This window comes from Hyperolius riggenbachi, chromosome 5 (assembly GCF_040937935.1).
Source record: "Hyperolius riggenbachi isolate aHypRig1 chromosome 5, aHypRig1.pri, whole genome shotgun sequence".
NCBI lineage: Eukaryota > Metazoa > Chordata > Amphibia > Anura > Hyperoliidae > Hyperolius > Hyperolius riggenbachi.
In genome coordinates, this window is record NC_090650.1 from 116,291,094 (window position 1) to 116,306,955 (window position 15,862).

Below are 15,862 nucleotides of genomic sequence, written 5' to 3' on the forward strand. Positions count from 1 at the left end.
CACTTACTATTTGGCTATATAGTTATTCTGTCTGCCTTTGACCCAAAGTAACGTCATTGGTCTGAAAATACCAGTACCCCTGCCTGGTCTCAGTCAGCATACTTTTAGCAGTCATCTTGCAGAATTATGTGATATGCAGTTTAATCAGAATTGTTTGCAGTCAGGAAAATACAGTTGTTATTAGTTTAAGCTTGCACACATCTGGGACAGCACATAGAAAAGATGAGGTTATTGTATATTTGGGGCAGCACATAGAATAGGGAGCTATTATTATTATTATTATTATTTATTGTATTTATAAAGTGGCAACATATTACGCAGCGCTGCACAATAGATAAATGGGTTAACATACAAGGTAGAACATACGGAAACTCACAACAAGACAAGATGATGCAAATGATTTGATAACAATAGTGTCATAGGTCAAAATAGAGACTGTTCTAGTCCATAAGAGCTGTGATTGTCAGTAAGATTGCATAATCAAGCTGGAAACACTAGGGAGGAGGGCCCTGCCAGAGGCTTACAATCTAAAGGGTGGGGGTGGAGACAATAGGTGCATCTTTTGAGAGGGTGTCTAACAGAACATATTATGGTGCTGGTGTAGGGGGGTATGCGAGCATGAAGAGGTGAGTATGTGCCTGTGGACCAGATCAGAGATGTAGGTCGGACAGGTCTTGTGCACTGATTTGTAGGCCAAGCAAAGGATTTTGAAATTGATCCTAAAGCTGATGGGGAGCCAGTGTAGGGCTTTACAGAGCAGAGTTGTAGAGGCGCTGCGGTGAGAAGAATGTATCAGTCTGGCTGCCGCATTCATTACCAATTGAAGTGGGGCAGTATGGTTAGAGGGGAGGCCAGACAAGAAAGAATTGCAGTAGTCTAGGCGGGAGATGACAAGGGCGTGGATAAGGAGTTTAGTGGTGTCAGGGGACATGTATGAGTGGATCTTGGAGATGTTGCGGAGGTGGAAGTTGCAGGATTTGGCAATACCTTGGATGTGGGGTTTAAAGGAAAGTTTAGAGTCCAGAGTAACGCCTAGACAGCAGGCTTGGGAGGTAGGGCGGATGGTAGTATTTTCGATAGTGACGTGCAAATCAGGGAGGGGTGCAGCTGTTCGGGGTGGGAATATTAGAAGCTCAGTCTTGTCCAAATTAAGCTTCAGGTACCTGGCAGCCATCCAGGAGGAAATGGATGTGAGGCAGGCAGAGACTTTGTCCATGGTAGAGGAGGAGCGATCTGGGGTGTGGAGATCTATCTGGGTGTCATCGGTACACAGGTGGTAATTGAAACCCAAGAAGGAGATGATTTTGCCAATTGAGGCAGTATAGAGTGAGAACAGTAGTGGTCCTAGGATGGAACCTTGAGGAACACCAACTGAGAGTAGGAGTGGATGAGGAGCCACTGAAAAAAGTTGTGAAGGAGCGGTTGGAGAGGTAGGAGGAGATCCAGCCTAAGGCTAGATCCTGAATGCCCATTAGCTTCAGGGAGTGGAGGAGGAGGGAGTGGTCGACAGTGTCAAATGCCGAGGAGAGGTCCAGGAGGAGCAGGATGGAGTATTTACCTTCGGCTTTGCCAAGGGCAAGGTCATTGACCACTTTGGTGAGAGCTGTTTCTGTAGAATGGGTTGTGCGAAAACCAGATTGCAGAGGATCGAGAAGGGAGTTGGAATTAAAGAAGTTGGTCAGGCGTTAGTGGGCCAGGCGAATTTTCGAGGCAAAAGGGAGGAGAGATGGCAGAGCAGGGTCAAGTGAAGATTTCTTTAGCAGGGGAAGCACAGTGGCCTGTTTGAATATGGAGGGGAAGATGCCGGTGGAGGAGGAGAGGTTGAACAGGTGGGTGAGGACAGGGGCCAGACCAGAAACATGTGGGCGCAGAGAATCTGACCGGATCTAGGGGGCAGGAAGTGGCAGGTGAAGTTGCCAGCAGCTGGTTGACTTCCTTCACCGTGACAGGATTGAAGGAGGTAAGGGAGGAGAAAGAGACAGGAGTCGGATGTGGTGGGGAGGCGGGGGCGATAGAGTGGAGGAGAGAAATATCCCTCTGGATGGTTGTAATTTTGTTGATGAAGTAGTTTGATAGGTCAGTGGCTGAAAGGGTGGAGGTTGGGGGAGGAGGTGTGGGGTTGAGAAGGGCATTGAAGGTGGCAAAAAGACGACGTGGTTTGGAGGCTTGGGCAGCGATCAAGTGAGTGAAGTATATCTGTTTGCTATTAGGGAGGGCAGTGTACTGCAACTTGGTCTTGTATCCCAGGAAATCATGGGATACAGGAGCTGCTATACATTGAGGCAGCACATAGAAGAGAGAGCCGCTGTACATCTGGGACAGCACATAGAAGAGGGAGCTGCTGTACATCTGGGACAGTACATAGAAAATAGAGCTGCTGTACATCTGGGACAGTAGATAGAAAATGGAGCTGCTTTACATCTGGGACAGTACATAGAAAATAGAGCTGCTGTACATCTGGGGCAGCACATAGAAAATAGAGCTGCTGAACATCTGGGACAGCACATAGAAGAGGGAGCTGCTGTACATCTGTGGCAGCACATAGACGAGAGAGCTGCTGTACATCTGGGACAGCACATAGACAAGAGAGCTGCTGTACCTCTGGGACAGCACATAGAAGAGGGAGCTGCTGTACATCTGGGGCAGCACATAGACGAGAGAGCTGCTGTACATCTGGGACCGCACATAGAAGAGGAAGCTGCTGTACATCTGTGGCAGCACATAGACGAGAGAGCTGCTGTACATCTGGGACAGCACATAGAAGAGGGAGCTGCTGTACATCTGGGGCAGCACATAGACGAGAGAGCTGCTGTACCTCTGGAACAGCACATAGAAGAGGGAGCTGCTGTACATCAGGGACAGCACATAGAAGAGGGAGCTGCTGTACATCTGGGGCAGCACATAGAAGAGGGAGCTGCTGTACATCTGGGGCAGCACATAAAAGAGGGAGCTGCTGTACATCTGGGGCAGCACATAGAAGAGGGAGCTGCTGTACATCTGAGGCAGCACATAGAAGAGGGAGCTGCTGTACATCTGAGGCAGCACCAGTAATACAACAGCTCCCTCTTCTATCCCTTGTCCCAGATAGGACCACCTAAGTAGTACTAGGATCACCAGAGTAACACTGGGACCACCAGAGTAGTGCTGGGATCACCAGAGTGACAGTGGGACCACCAAGGGTAGTGATGGGATCACCAGAGTGACAGTGGGACCACTAGAGTAGTGCTGGGATCGCCAGAGTGACAGTGGGACCACCAGAGTAGTACTAGGATCATCAGAGTAACACTGGGATCACCAGAGTAGTACTGGGATCACCAGAGTGACACTGGGACCACCAGAGTAGTACTGGGATCACCAGAGTGACACTGGGACCACCAGAGTAGTACTGGGATCACCAAAGTGACAGTGGGACCACCAGAGTAGTACTGGGATCACCAGAGTGACATTGGGACATCCAGAGTAACACTGTGACCACCAGAGTAGTACTTAAATCACCAGAGTGACACTGTGACCACCAGAGTAGTACTGGGATCACCAGAGTGACAGTGGGACCACCAGAGTAGTACTGGGATTACCAGAGTGACAGTGGGACCACCAGAGTAGTACTGAGATTACCAGAGTGACAGTGGGACCACCAGAGTAGTACTGGGATTACCAGAGTGACAGTGGGACCACCAAGGTAGTGCTGGGATCACCAGAGTGACAGTGGGACCACCAGAGTAGTACCATAGCTTCCAACTGTCCCTCTTTTAGAGGGACAGTCCCTCTTTGGGAGCCCTGTCCCTCTGTCCCTCTTTCCTCCTCATTTGTCCCTCTTTCAGGACTTTGTCCCTCTTTCTATGTAAATATATATATTTCTCTACTAAAAAATATGTTTGACTCTAAACTTTATTCCCATCCTTTAAATTGATATATTACTAATTTTAAATTGTTAATATGAAGGAAAATGAACCAGGATAGAAAGGACCAGTGTGGTTTGAATAATAAAACTACATATTTTTCTTATGAAATCTTTATGGTATGCGTGACTAGGGGTGTGATGGAGGCATGATCAGAGGTGTGGCAGGGGCTGTCCCTCTTTCTCATCTCAAAAAGTTGGAAGGTATGGTAGTACTAGGATCATCAGAGTAACACTGGGACCACCAGAGTAGTACTGGGATCACCAGAGTAACACCGGGACCATCAGAGTAGTACTGGAATCACCATCAGAGAAACACTGGGACCACCAGAGTTATACTGGGTTCACCAGAGGGACAGTGGGACCACCAGAGTAGTACTGGGATCACCAGAGGGACAGTGGGAATACCAGAGTAGTACTGGGATCACCAGAGTAACACCGGGACCATCAGAGTAACACTGGGACCACCAGGGTAGTACTGGGATCAGATGTGGGGAAGTAAAGGTCCCTTCAGTTTTTAGCTAACTCAACCATTTTTACAGTTTGTTTGTTTTTTAATACAAATAGGGAGCTTGGCTTATACTTGAATTGTTTTACATTTGATTACATGTAGTATATGCTATATATCACAGAAACAAAGCCTCAGCCTGGCGGGTCTAGCGCACTCACACACTCTGCTATCAGAAGGGTCATCTCCACCTCCGGCATGGCACCAGGCAGTGCTGCTTTTCACAAATACCCTTTCTACTGATATAAACAATGACCTACAGTAAAGTGCTTGTGATTGGTCGGACTCCGCATCGCTTGCAGTCTGTCACATGCCATATGCTATTTTAATTAGCCTGGGAAAATTGCATCTTTAACAAAAAAAAAAAAAAGAATGAAAATGTTTGCCTTATCAACAAAAGACTTTTTATGACTATATGCAGCATTTGACTTTCATGTGACAAGATGTACAACATAAACGTCTATTTCTACTACGTGTGAGTGTAATAATGAGGTCAATTCTCATTCAGTGGCTGGCTGTTCATCTTCCCTCCATTGCTGCTTTACAGTCATTGTGTCTGCTTTAAAGCATAACATTTTCTAATTTTATTAGTGCTGAAATGTGTAAAATGCTATTGATTTTCCACTATTCATTATCGCAGGAAGAGACTTCTCCAGTCAATTGTGCCAGGATAATAGTTAATAACACTACAGTAAGTTCAGGATAATTCATCGCTATGTACTTTAGGGCAAAGTCATCTTGTCGATGGGATTTCCACATTCACGCTGCATTATTTTCCTATAACTGTGAAGCTGTTGATTGACTACAGCTCCCAGCATGCTTTGCAATCCAGCAGCATTATGTTATATTGTATGTAGGTTTGGTGGAAAAACTGAAATAAAAAGTAATTGCATTGTGCAAAGTAGTATTCAACCCAGAGGTCCCGGCTCTTCAGCTGATTTTTACGGAGCAGGTCATTTGGGTGCAGGAATCGGCAGGCGTCTAATAGATGCCTGTGTTAATTATTGGCCAAGTGGTGAGTTGGGCGCCCAATGCAATTAGTAACCGATCAGCTACTACTTAGGAAATAATGGTTGCAGCCAATCGTAGATGATCAGCTACAACTAGCGGCCATTTTGGTGCTAGCGTTAGGAATTCGGAGGGGGAGGTCGGCACACTCTGCCGCAGGGTTACATGTTGGTCATTTTGTGCGTTGCCGTGTGATGCGGTGGGGGTGGGGAAACGCACCGCAAACACACATTTTAAGTGTAAAACCGGCCTAAATGCAGCTACCGTGCATTATAAAACAGGAGCTTTAACCCTAGAATTGCTGCGGTTTTATAACATGACTATAGACTATAGGATTTGATGTTATACCTGGGGATTCTATAACTCTGGAGAATGCTTTTTGCTGTGCTGTTATGTACTTTACTGAAAATAACATAATAAATAAAAGTGGGTATTTTTTTTTTTACCATATTACTATATTACTTATTATGTTTCTTCAACCTAATTGACATTCTTATTTGTCACAGGGGAGGACATCTTTATTTTCAGGTCAGCACTACCCAGCACTAAATAATACAATAGACACCATGACTGTCTATAATAGTGCAGCATTTATTATTCCCTCCACCAATAACATAGAAGGGAATTATGGTTAGACGTTGGGGCCCCTCCACAACCCGGGCCTCCGGTGCATCTGCAGGGGCTTTTACCCTAGTAGTTACATCTTGGGTTCCTAATATGTCGCAATCCAAAGAAAACCACATTTTCTGCACGAGCGCCATGGCTGCATCACGGCTTGGCGATAGCAGCCACAAACTAGCCAATCAAAGTCCTGCTTTGGTAAATCAGGCCCATAGCCAGTTAGATACACATGCTAATTAGCACCTACATTTTTAAAAGAACAAGGTCTGGATATTTTCTTATCAGCCTACCAGAACTGAATTCCTTGACTTAAAGAGGAACTTTAACCCATGATTGAACATCAGTTCAGTCAGTAGCAGATACCCCTTTTCCCACAAGAAATCTTTACCATTTCTCAAACAGATCTTCGGGAGGGGGAGGGGGGGGGGGGGGGCTGGGGAGGGGGTACGGAGGTCTATGTGGCTAATATTGTGATTAAACCCCTCCCACAGTGTGATGTCATGACCATGGTCTTAACAGTGTGGTATGTGTGAACCTCATTGCATTGTGGGAAATAATGGCTTTTTCCAACTGCCAGCAAGCAACACCTCCCTCTGTGCATAGAACTCTCAGTAAATGAACATTCCATGGAAAATGCCAGTCTTATGTAGGCACTGGCCACATTTGTAGAACACTGTTCTCAATACTCAGGACATTAAGGCCGGTTTTACATTTGTTTTTTTGTGGTGCGATGCTCCTGTTGCATAAGTCCCTCTCTCATCAGATTGATCAGAGGGGCATCTATCTTTTTGCTACATTGGGTGGCACTGGCAGTGTATAAATGGAAGCACCACCCATTACCAGGTTAATGAGTGCATTGCTATGGTAACAAATAGTACACCATGTGTTACCATAGCAATGCACATGGCACTAATGGATTAACGGGTGGTAGTCTCTCAGTGGTAAAATTACAAATGCCAAGCTTTGCCTGAACACAGGCAATAAGACTGGAACTATGAGGGTCATATTTCCCTGGTATTTGTACACAGAAAGCAGTAACAACGGCCTCAATTCACCAGTGGTTACCGACCTATTTATCTCGTGGGAGGTAATTTACCTCCTGTGATATCTCCAAATAGCAATTCTCCAGAAGTATAGGGTGAAATATCGACAGAGAGAAATCCATGCGATAAATGTGCGATAAGTGTGTGATAATTAGGCGATAGTTAGTAGTTATTTTTTCTCAAAATCACAATTGACCATTCGTTATTTTTTCATCTATTTTTCCCCTGAACGTACCTGGAGATATCTGGTTTTTCTCACAGCTGCTGCAGCTCACTCTGCAGCTAGTTTACTAGCAGCACACAGTAACAGCCTATACGGTACATATTTCAGGCACCAGAGAGCAGACCATTTACAATATTAAGCACATTAAGCAATATTAAGCATCTACAATATTAAGTGGATGGGTGAAACGAAGGAGGAATCTGGATACATTTTTCATCGGGAGTGAGTGTGAAAATGTATCCAAATACCTCCTCCGTTTCACCCATCCACTTAATATTGTAAATGCTTAATATTGCTTAGTATGCTAAATATTGTAAATGGGCTGCTCCCTGGTGCCTGAAATATGTACAGTATAAGCTGTTACTGTGTGCTGCTAGTATGCAGAATGGAGGGAGGGATTTGTAATGGAAGGAGAGGGTCAAAAAACAGGGAGGGAACCCCTCTGCGGTCACATGCTGGTAATAACCTCCTCCTCCTACCCACAATCCTTTACTTCCAGCATCCAGAGAGGCAAAGTATTGCATGCAAATCCCTAACACTGCATAACTATCGACAGTTTATCGCACGGTTTTCGCATCCATATCGCTCCATTATCGCACCATTATCGCCTGCTACCGAACACTCCTCTCTCTATCCTCTCACAGTGGTGAATTGCAAACAAAGTGTTAAAATACCGCATGAGATAAAATACCGACCTTTTATTTCTCACTAACTCTTCTCTGGTGAATTGAGGCCAACCTGAGAGGAAGCTTTTAACCTTTCCACACTCTAGCTATTACCGTACATTAAAAAAAAGTGAAAGAAACAAGCTTTGGTTGAAGTTAGGCTTTTGTGTCAGTGAGAGCTCAGAACAGATGTCATGTCTCCTGCATTATCATACTGCAATATACACAGCAGTACTGCATTAGCCCTGCGCGCCTGTAATAGGGTTTGCTGCCCATGTTTGTGCTGTGCCAGCAGATGAGGATGTGTAGCCGTACACCTTGCATTATTTAGTGATATGACCTTCTGGCTTGCCACCTTTCCCATTCAGGGTTATTGTTCTTATCAGGCATGATGGATAGAGACAGGGCAGAACATTAGTGTGCTTGGCTGTTATGTGATGAGACACAATTAGGTTATAGTGCAGTATGGAAAAGGTGTCAATAAACCCAACAAAAATCTACAGAAAATATTCAATATTTTGAACCCTCGGGCAAAACTAACTTTTTAAACTGTTTATACATCAGGGAGAATGAAACCACAGCTAGTAGGACAAAAACACAGTTGTTCTGACACCTTTCCCGTAATCATAGCTATCATACTTCTTTCTACATTCATTGCAAAGGTGGAATGTCCAGACTAGAGTTGTCACACAGGGACAGAATCTTTAAGCATGAAATGCTGAAAAAAAACCCCTGGAATGATTCAGTATATATCCATACCATCCCTGGAAGGAGTAAATAAATGGCAGAATGAAAGACATGTACAGAAGGTTGAAGATTCTGTCCCCATCAGGGCTGAATTTCTGGAAAGGCTACAAAGGCCCGGGTTTTGGGCAGCTGCAGCCTAAGGGGTCACCTATACATAAAAAATTGGTTGCTACATATGAAAGAGGATGCTAAAAATAGGGAGCAACACATGAAAAGGGGAAACCGATGCTCAAGGTGGCTATTCATGAAAGGGAGGGGCTGCATATATGGATGATACACATGGAAGCTGCACATGGAATGGGAGGGGCACTGCTGTACATGGAATGGGAGGGGCACTGCTGCACATGGAAAGGGAGGGGCACTGCTGTATATGGAATGGGAAGGGCACTGCTGCACATGGAAAGGGAGGGGCACTGCTGTACATGGAATGGGAGGGGCACTGCTGCACATTGAATGGGAGGGGCACTGCTGCACATGGAAGGGGAACCAAAACATACTTGGCCTAGGGGCACACAAAGTATACATCCGACCTTGATGCACAACTCTAGTACATAGCTTTAGCAGGAATGAGAGGCTTTACCACATTTTTAGCATTAATGGTCATTAGGAACTCCAAGCGATGTTAAGTAACCAATAGGTCAGGGAGTCAAAGAAGAGACAAAGATAGCTGAAACTCAGTGCTACTGGCAAACAAGCACTTAGGAAGACCCTTAAGTAGGTACTGTACTCAACAGCAAAAGATTCCTCAAATCTTCAATTCCAGAAGTATAGAGATGTCATCATTTTAATGGAATTTCTCAGGGATACATATAGTGAACGACATCGGTGCCTCTGGCGAAGCGGGAAGTTGCGTGAAACATCGGTCAGGCTGGTCTTTGTCTCCCCTGTATGTCTCCCTGAGGAATGACTGATTCAATACATCTGGAATTGGCGACATGATTGGAGAAGGCTGGGGAATTTGTAGGTCACCGTAGTGGAGGTTTTCAGTTCCTGCCCATTGGCCATTCCATTTTAGGGTCATTGTACTCTGCTAGGAAGGTGCTCAATGGGCAACTATGCCAATGTTTTTTTAAAAGCCATTTTTTCTTTCTTGCTAAATATTCATTACAGTAAAAACGGTTTTGAAAAGGAACACAACCAAACATCTGGAATTCTGGGAGAGTTCTGGCTTCTCTTTCCACCTGGGTGGGCCTGGGCCTTAGTGTGTTTCAGAACGCTATCACTCCATATTGTTTCACAACTGGCTGATTAGGATGCAAAAATTTATTTCTGACATAAGTTTATAAAAACTGCAATCTTTATTATCGCGTAAATAAAGTGTGTAGTGATATGATGTCAAGGAACTCCTCTAAGCACAGTTTGAACTGGCATTGTACTGTACGGTTAATGTAGATGCCAATTCAGAAAAACAACACTTTTGTGGGGAAATAATCATACATTCCCTGTGGCTCTGCTCTGACAGTCAAGCCCCAAATTTCCAAATGTGGTGCTGTGTGCGGCCGGCTACCTCTTTAATGTCAGTGGAGGCCAATATTTTCTGCAGCATTAAATCTTTAAAATAGCAACAGTTTTAACACCGCATTTATGAAAGTCACTGTAAGGTCCCTTTTCAACGAGTGTTTGACATTTTTTGATTCCTGTGTTATTTATCATCACTTTTTGTCAGATCATCACATTTATAAAGAAAAAAAAAAGAAAAAGGGGGGGGCATTTTCACTATAAGTTTTTGCACATTTTTGAGGCATGCAAATTTGCATTAGAATGCATGGTATATGAAAGTGTATGGGGTAATTTCCATGTTATATAATGCATGTAGCAATTTCCCAGGTGCGTTTGCATTTTGAGTATAATGTATTTTAATGGAAAACAAGAGTTTGCTTTCTTAAAACAGAAAGAATTTGCGATAATTCAGGTTGGAGTGAGCTTGAGATGTCTCCCAGTGCATCACTGCTGAATATATGCAAATTAACCATTGTTGCCCTTAGAAGCTAAACACACCTCCAGAACCGCTGGAATGCAATGATGTGTCCGCTTGTTAATTTGTACAGAGCCAGAATAATCCAACATGCATACAGACTGTTTCGGATTTTTTTTTTACCTCAGCATAGCCCAAACCCATCCAACCCCCAAGGGAAGGCGAGCTGAACTTTAATAAGTAATTTTACATCATGCATAAACCTGATGTTTTACCAGAATGTTAGCATCATAGGTATTTTACTTTTTAATAAAAACACAGAGTTTGAGAAACAAAATGAATTAAACATATGAAAACAGATCATACACATTGTCTCAGCATTAGCATACCACTGAGAATCCTTCATGAAATACTCTCTCAATCTCTGATATAACCAACCTGGCATAGTTTTAAACTTTGCAGTTTCCTTGAAGTCCACCTTTAACACAATCTGCAAAACATCAGCCTTCCTTTGTGCATATTCCTCAGCTGATAGTGAGTCATATCACTCATCCACAAGATTCACAAAAAAATACAAGTCCCTTGCCATTGGGTTTGAACCCCACCTATTCATATTTGTATGCCCCTCCACTTTCATCCCTTTTTTAAGCCCTGCTGGACAGTAACACATCAAATGCCCCACACTGTTGCAGTTTTTCACATTTAGCATTCCTCTCATACTCTCTGGATACAGCTTTCCTGACTAGAGGCCACCCAACTTCTCCTGAATCCGGCAACCCTCTCAAAACCTCATAGGGACTCGGGGACAACAGCACCTCTGGAGCACTCCCCTCCTCCAGCTTTAACTTTTTCGCCACTCTTACAGACTCACTGTGTTGTCTCTCCACTGTCTGCTTCCTCTGTGCAGGCGTAAGCTGACTCTTAACCAACTTCGTCCATCCACCTCCAGCATCACTGGTGTCCATCTCCTCCTCCTTCTCTTTTTCCAGCAGCGCCTCCAATCTTTCCACTTGCGACCCCCCAATCTACCTCATCCATACTTTCCTCCTCACTCTCCTCCTCAGAGCTGTCACTCTCCACCACTTTCTCTCCAGAACTCTGCAACCCTACAGTCACAACCTTGCTGGAGGAACTACTGGTCCCATCACGCCCCTCCAAATCCTTCACCAGTGTTTTCCCTCCAGCAACAGCACCTCCTTTCTCCACAACAGTCACTCCACTGTCATCACCAGTCACCCCGCTCTTCACAGACTCTTTGCGCACAGCAGAACCTTCCTTAGCGATCTTTGGGACCGGCACATGGCCACGCCCACTACTCTGCATAGCAGGCCCCTGACCACGTCCTCCGGCACCTCCGATTGCTTCCTCCTGCTTTCCTGCAGCCACAGACCCAGCCTCCTTCTTACCAGATTCCACCTTCTACTTCATAACAGACACACCTTCCTCCTTTCTCGTAACAGTCACTCCACTCAGGACACTCACTGGCACTGGACCACGCCCTCCACCTTCTCCGCTCGGCTTTGCAGGGATTTCCATACTCCCCTGTACAGACTTCTTCACAGCGGAAACCTTCACCCCATCCGCACCAATCACCTCCCCAGTCACAGGTTTTTCCTCCCGCACAACTGCCACAGAATCACTCGGCAAGGTACTCGGCACTTGGCCTAGCCCCCCGCCATCTCCAGTCTCCTCCGGCGCCATCCTATCCTCGCCACTTGCAGAAAACAATTCAGTTTCCTCCACAACGCCACTCGCCTCTTCACCAGTCACATCACTCACCTCCCCAATCACATCACTCACAGCGCCAGCAGTCACCCCACTCTCCACAGCACTATCACCTGACACAGGGGCTCCGCAGCCAGCTCATCCACGCCCACACTCATCAGCCACTGGCTCAGACAACTCCCTCTGCTCAGTAACTACAGTAGCAGCAGCAGCAGTTACAGTATGCTCACCCCACTTCCCAAACCAATTCCTCCCCTCCTTCGCAACAGCAGCATAGGAAAAGAGACTCCTCCCCCTATTCAACGGGTAGTCCTTGGCTAAGTGTTCAGCCGACCCGCAAAGGTCACACACACGGGGGGCTGAACACTCGTAAGCCTGATGACCCTTCTGCCTGCAGAACCTGCAAGTAGATTTATTAGGGCAATGCTCCCTCATGTGCCCATACATATAACAGTAATGGCAGTACTTCGGCTGCCCCTGGTAGCTTTTCACCCCCCACAGTAAACACTGCCGGGGGGTGTACAGTGCCACCATAGCCATCCGGATCTGGTTTCAGCTTCACCTCAAATTTTAACTTGCTGCGATACATCCCATACAAATTAGTCAATTTCACAGTGTTTCCTATCTCAGAGCAGTATCTCTTCAGGTAAGATCTAACAGTATGAGTCTCTAAGAAAGGGTTAAACAGATGCATTGTCAGATACTTAACCGTCGCATCAAACAGCAAGTCCACCTACATCTTCTCCAAAACAGGATACCTCCCTTCAGCTTTCACCATTTTCCAATTTTCAAAGACAGCCAGACAGCATTCCTCCGAATAAAAGGAGACAACATTTTGGCCCATATCCAGAAAATCCTGCATCGCATATATATCCATTACCTGGACACCAAGGATCTCCTTCAAAACTTCGACAGCCATGACTCTCATCCCGATCACCTTCAAATGTTCCTTCCCGACCTGAATCCTCATTGAACTCCTCAGCGGCTTCTTAAAGTCTGCCATTGTTCACAGCACACCAGACCACCTTTGCCCCTCTGATCTTCCTGGGGCCCCCAAAAGGAGACCCCACCCTAAACCCTCTGGCAAGTACCAACTCACTTGGTCCTAGCCAAAAGGCCGAGAAGCGATGCACAGACTGATTCGAATTGTTTGATCCTCATCAGTGCATGGCATGGATTAATTTGGCTCTATGGAGTAGGGCTTGTAACACTGAGAGGTACAGACTAACCAGCGAGCTCATGGTGAACCAGAACTCATTGAAGTGTGTGAGGGGCTACAATGGTCCTAAAAGCCCCCTTACTAAAATACTAAGGAAAACAAGAGTTTGCTTTCTAAAAACAGAAAAAAATTGCGATAATTCAGGTTGGAGTGAGCTTGAGATGTCTCCTAGAGCACCACTGCTGAATATATGCAAATTAACCATTGTACCCTTAGAAGCTAAACACACCTCCAGAACCGCTGGAATGCAATGATGTGTCAGCTTGTTAATTTGTACAGAGCCATAATAATGGAAAATGTATGTGTATTTTGGTGTATGCGTTTTTATCATGCTTGTTTTGGAAAAAATGCCCAGAGATACATATTACCCTATGTAGAATCCCATAGTAGAAAGAAACGCGTGAATACACACATGCAAAACGATTTTACATTTTGTAGTGGAAATGGGCCTAAATACATATCATGGCAAAAGAAATGCGTACATTTGATAAAGCAGTTTGATGGTGGTGAACACCATAGTAAACAGTGAGGATTAATGTTAACATTTTTAATGCAGAGTCATAGATGATGGCTCTGCACTAAAAAAAAAAAAAGGTTAAAAATGTTAAGTCAATCCTTGATTAAAAATTAAGAGACAATATGGTAATCCAAAATAATTTAGATATAAAATAAAACAAGAATAATAATAAGACATAATAACTGAATGATTCAGAACAATTCAGGGGTAATAAATAATAATGTATGATAGCTTTCAATGTTTTTTGTAATTTCTAAATTAGCATAAAGAACTCTGTGATTCTCACCAACTTCGTGTAAAACACAATTTATTTCTGAATACAAAAATGTAATATCCAAGAAGGATAAGGAGGAGAGAAGCTTTATGGCATTTACAGCCATGCCGTTTCGGACGATTTCCCTTTGACAAGCCGTATGAAGAAATAAATATTGTGCTTTACATGAAGTTGGTGTGGATCACAGCAGTCATTCTCACCAGTTTGGCCCTAACAGTACACAGGGTGGGATTGTTTGCACACTTCAAAAATATTTTTCATTTGTGCAGTTCTATCTACTATACTTAAATTAGAAAAAAAATATTGTATGGAATTAAATATTTGGAACCAAAAGAAAATTCAATCTGTCCTTAAAAATCAATACTAAGATTGTCTATAAACTGTCCACATCGGTCAATGGGGATCTAAGCTACCACGGTTCAGTGATCCAACATGACAGTGGCAATCACCGCTCATTGCTAAACATCGTTTAACTAATTTTATTTAAAATTTCTTATACTATTTTGTAAGCAATGATCGTTTGTTGTGAAAAAAGTTGCTTGTCATGGAAAAATTTGCTGCAAAAATCGTGTTGTGGGTATGCACCTTTAGGCATTGGGAGGGAGAGTAAAGGTTATTGTAAATTATACAGTTAGAGTTATGAGGAAGGAGGGTAGGTTTGGGCATCGAGCAAAGGGGGAGGTTAGGATTAGTCTAACCAGAGGTCACATGGGGTTACAGTAGAAGAAGTAAAAGTCAGGATATTAGATTGGCATTAATTTAACAAATATTCAGTGCCCAGTTTAATGGAGTGAAGTTCTCTGCACAGAATTCATATGTATGTGCCGGCAGTAGCGATAATATAACAGACTAATTTTTCTACGTTTCCAATTCCACTTCCAATTATGGAACTATTTTCATTATCCGAAGAGCTAGAAGTTATAGAAAGTGATATTTCTTATGGTAATTGGCACTCAGATTTTGAGGCTAAAGTGGAACATATAGAAGAATAGTGTTTACACTTTAATAATTAACCTGCAGTTTATTTGTGACCTGTTTTACAAAGCAGAGAAAGCCTAAAGGTAGCCATACACTGATCCGACCATCAGATAGATTTATGTCTTTGAGTCCTATTGTAGGAAAGCGCTATAGAAATGTTATTGTATTGTATTTTATATGTCAGATGCCTGTCAGGTCGAATCTGACAGGAATCTATCTGATGTGTGCCACAAAGTAGGAATAGATTTCAAATAGATTTCAGAATAAAATCTATTGGAAATCTACCGAAAATCGATTTAAAGGGATTACTGCACCATTAGATCCAATGCAACTCTATGGGCCATCGATTCTGCTGCCAGCAGCCGATCGACCCAGACTTTCCATCCTGATAGATAAATCAAATCGCTCCAAATAGGCCGCAAAGCGATGAATCGTCCGTATGATCATGCATCAATTTGCGATCGATCGATTAAAAGCTGAAATCCACCAGTGTATGGGCCCCTTAACAGAGTAGTGTTTCT

The 15,862-nt window shown here is 44.0% G+C and overlaps 1 protein-coding gene across 11 annotated transcripts in view; it reads left to right on the forward strand.

Annotated features, from left to right (window-relative positions):
- RARB (retinoic acid receptor beta) overlaps window positions 1–15,862 on the forward strand; it is a 932,180-nt gene that overhangs the window by 901,542 nt on the left and 14,776 nt on the right. The window lies entirely within an intron of this gene.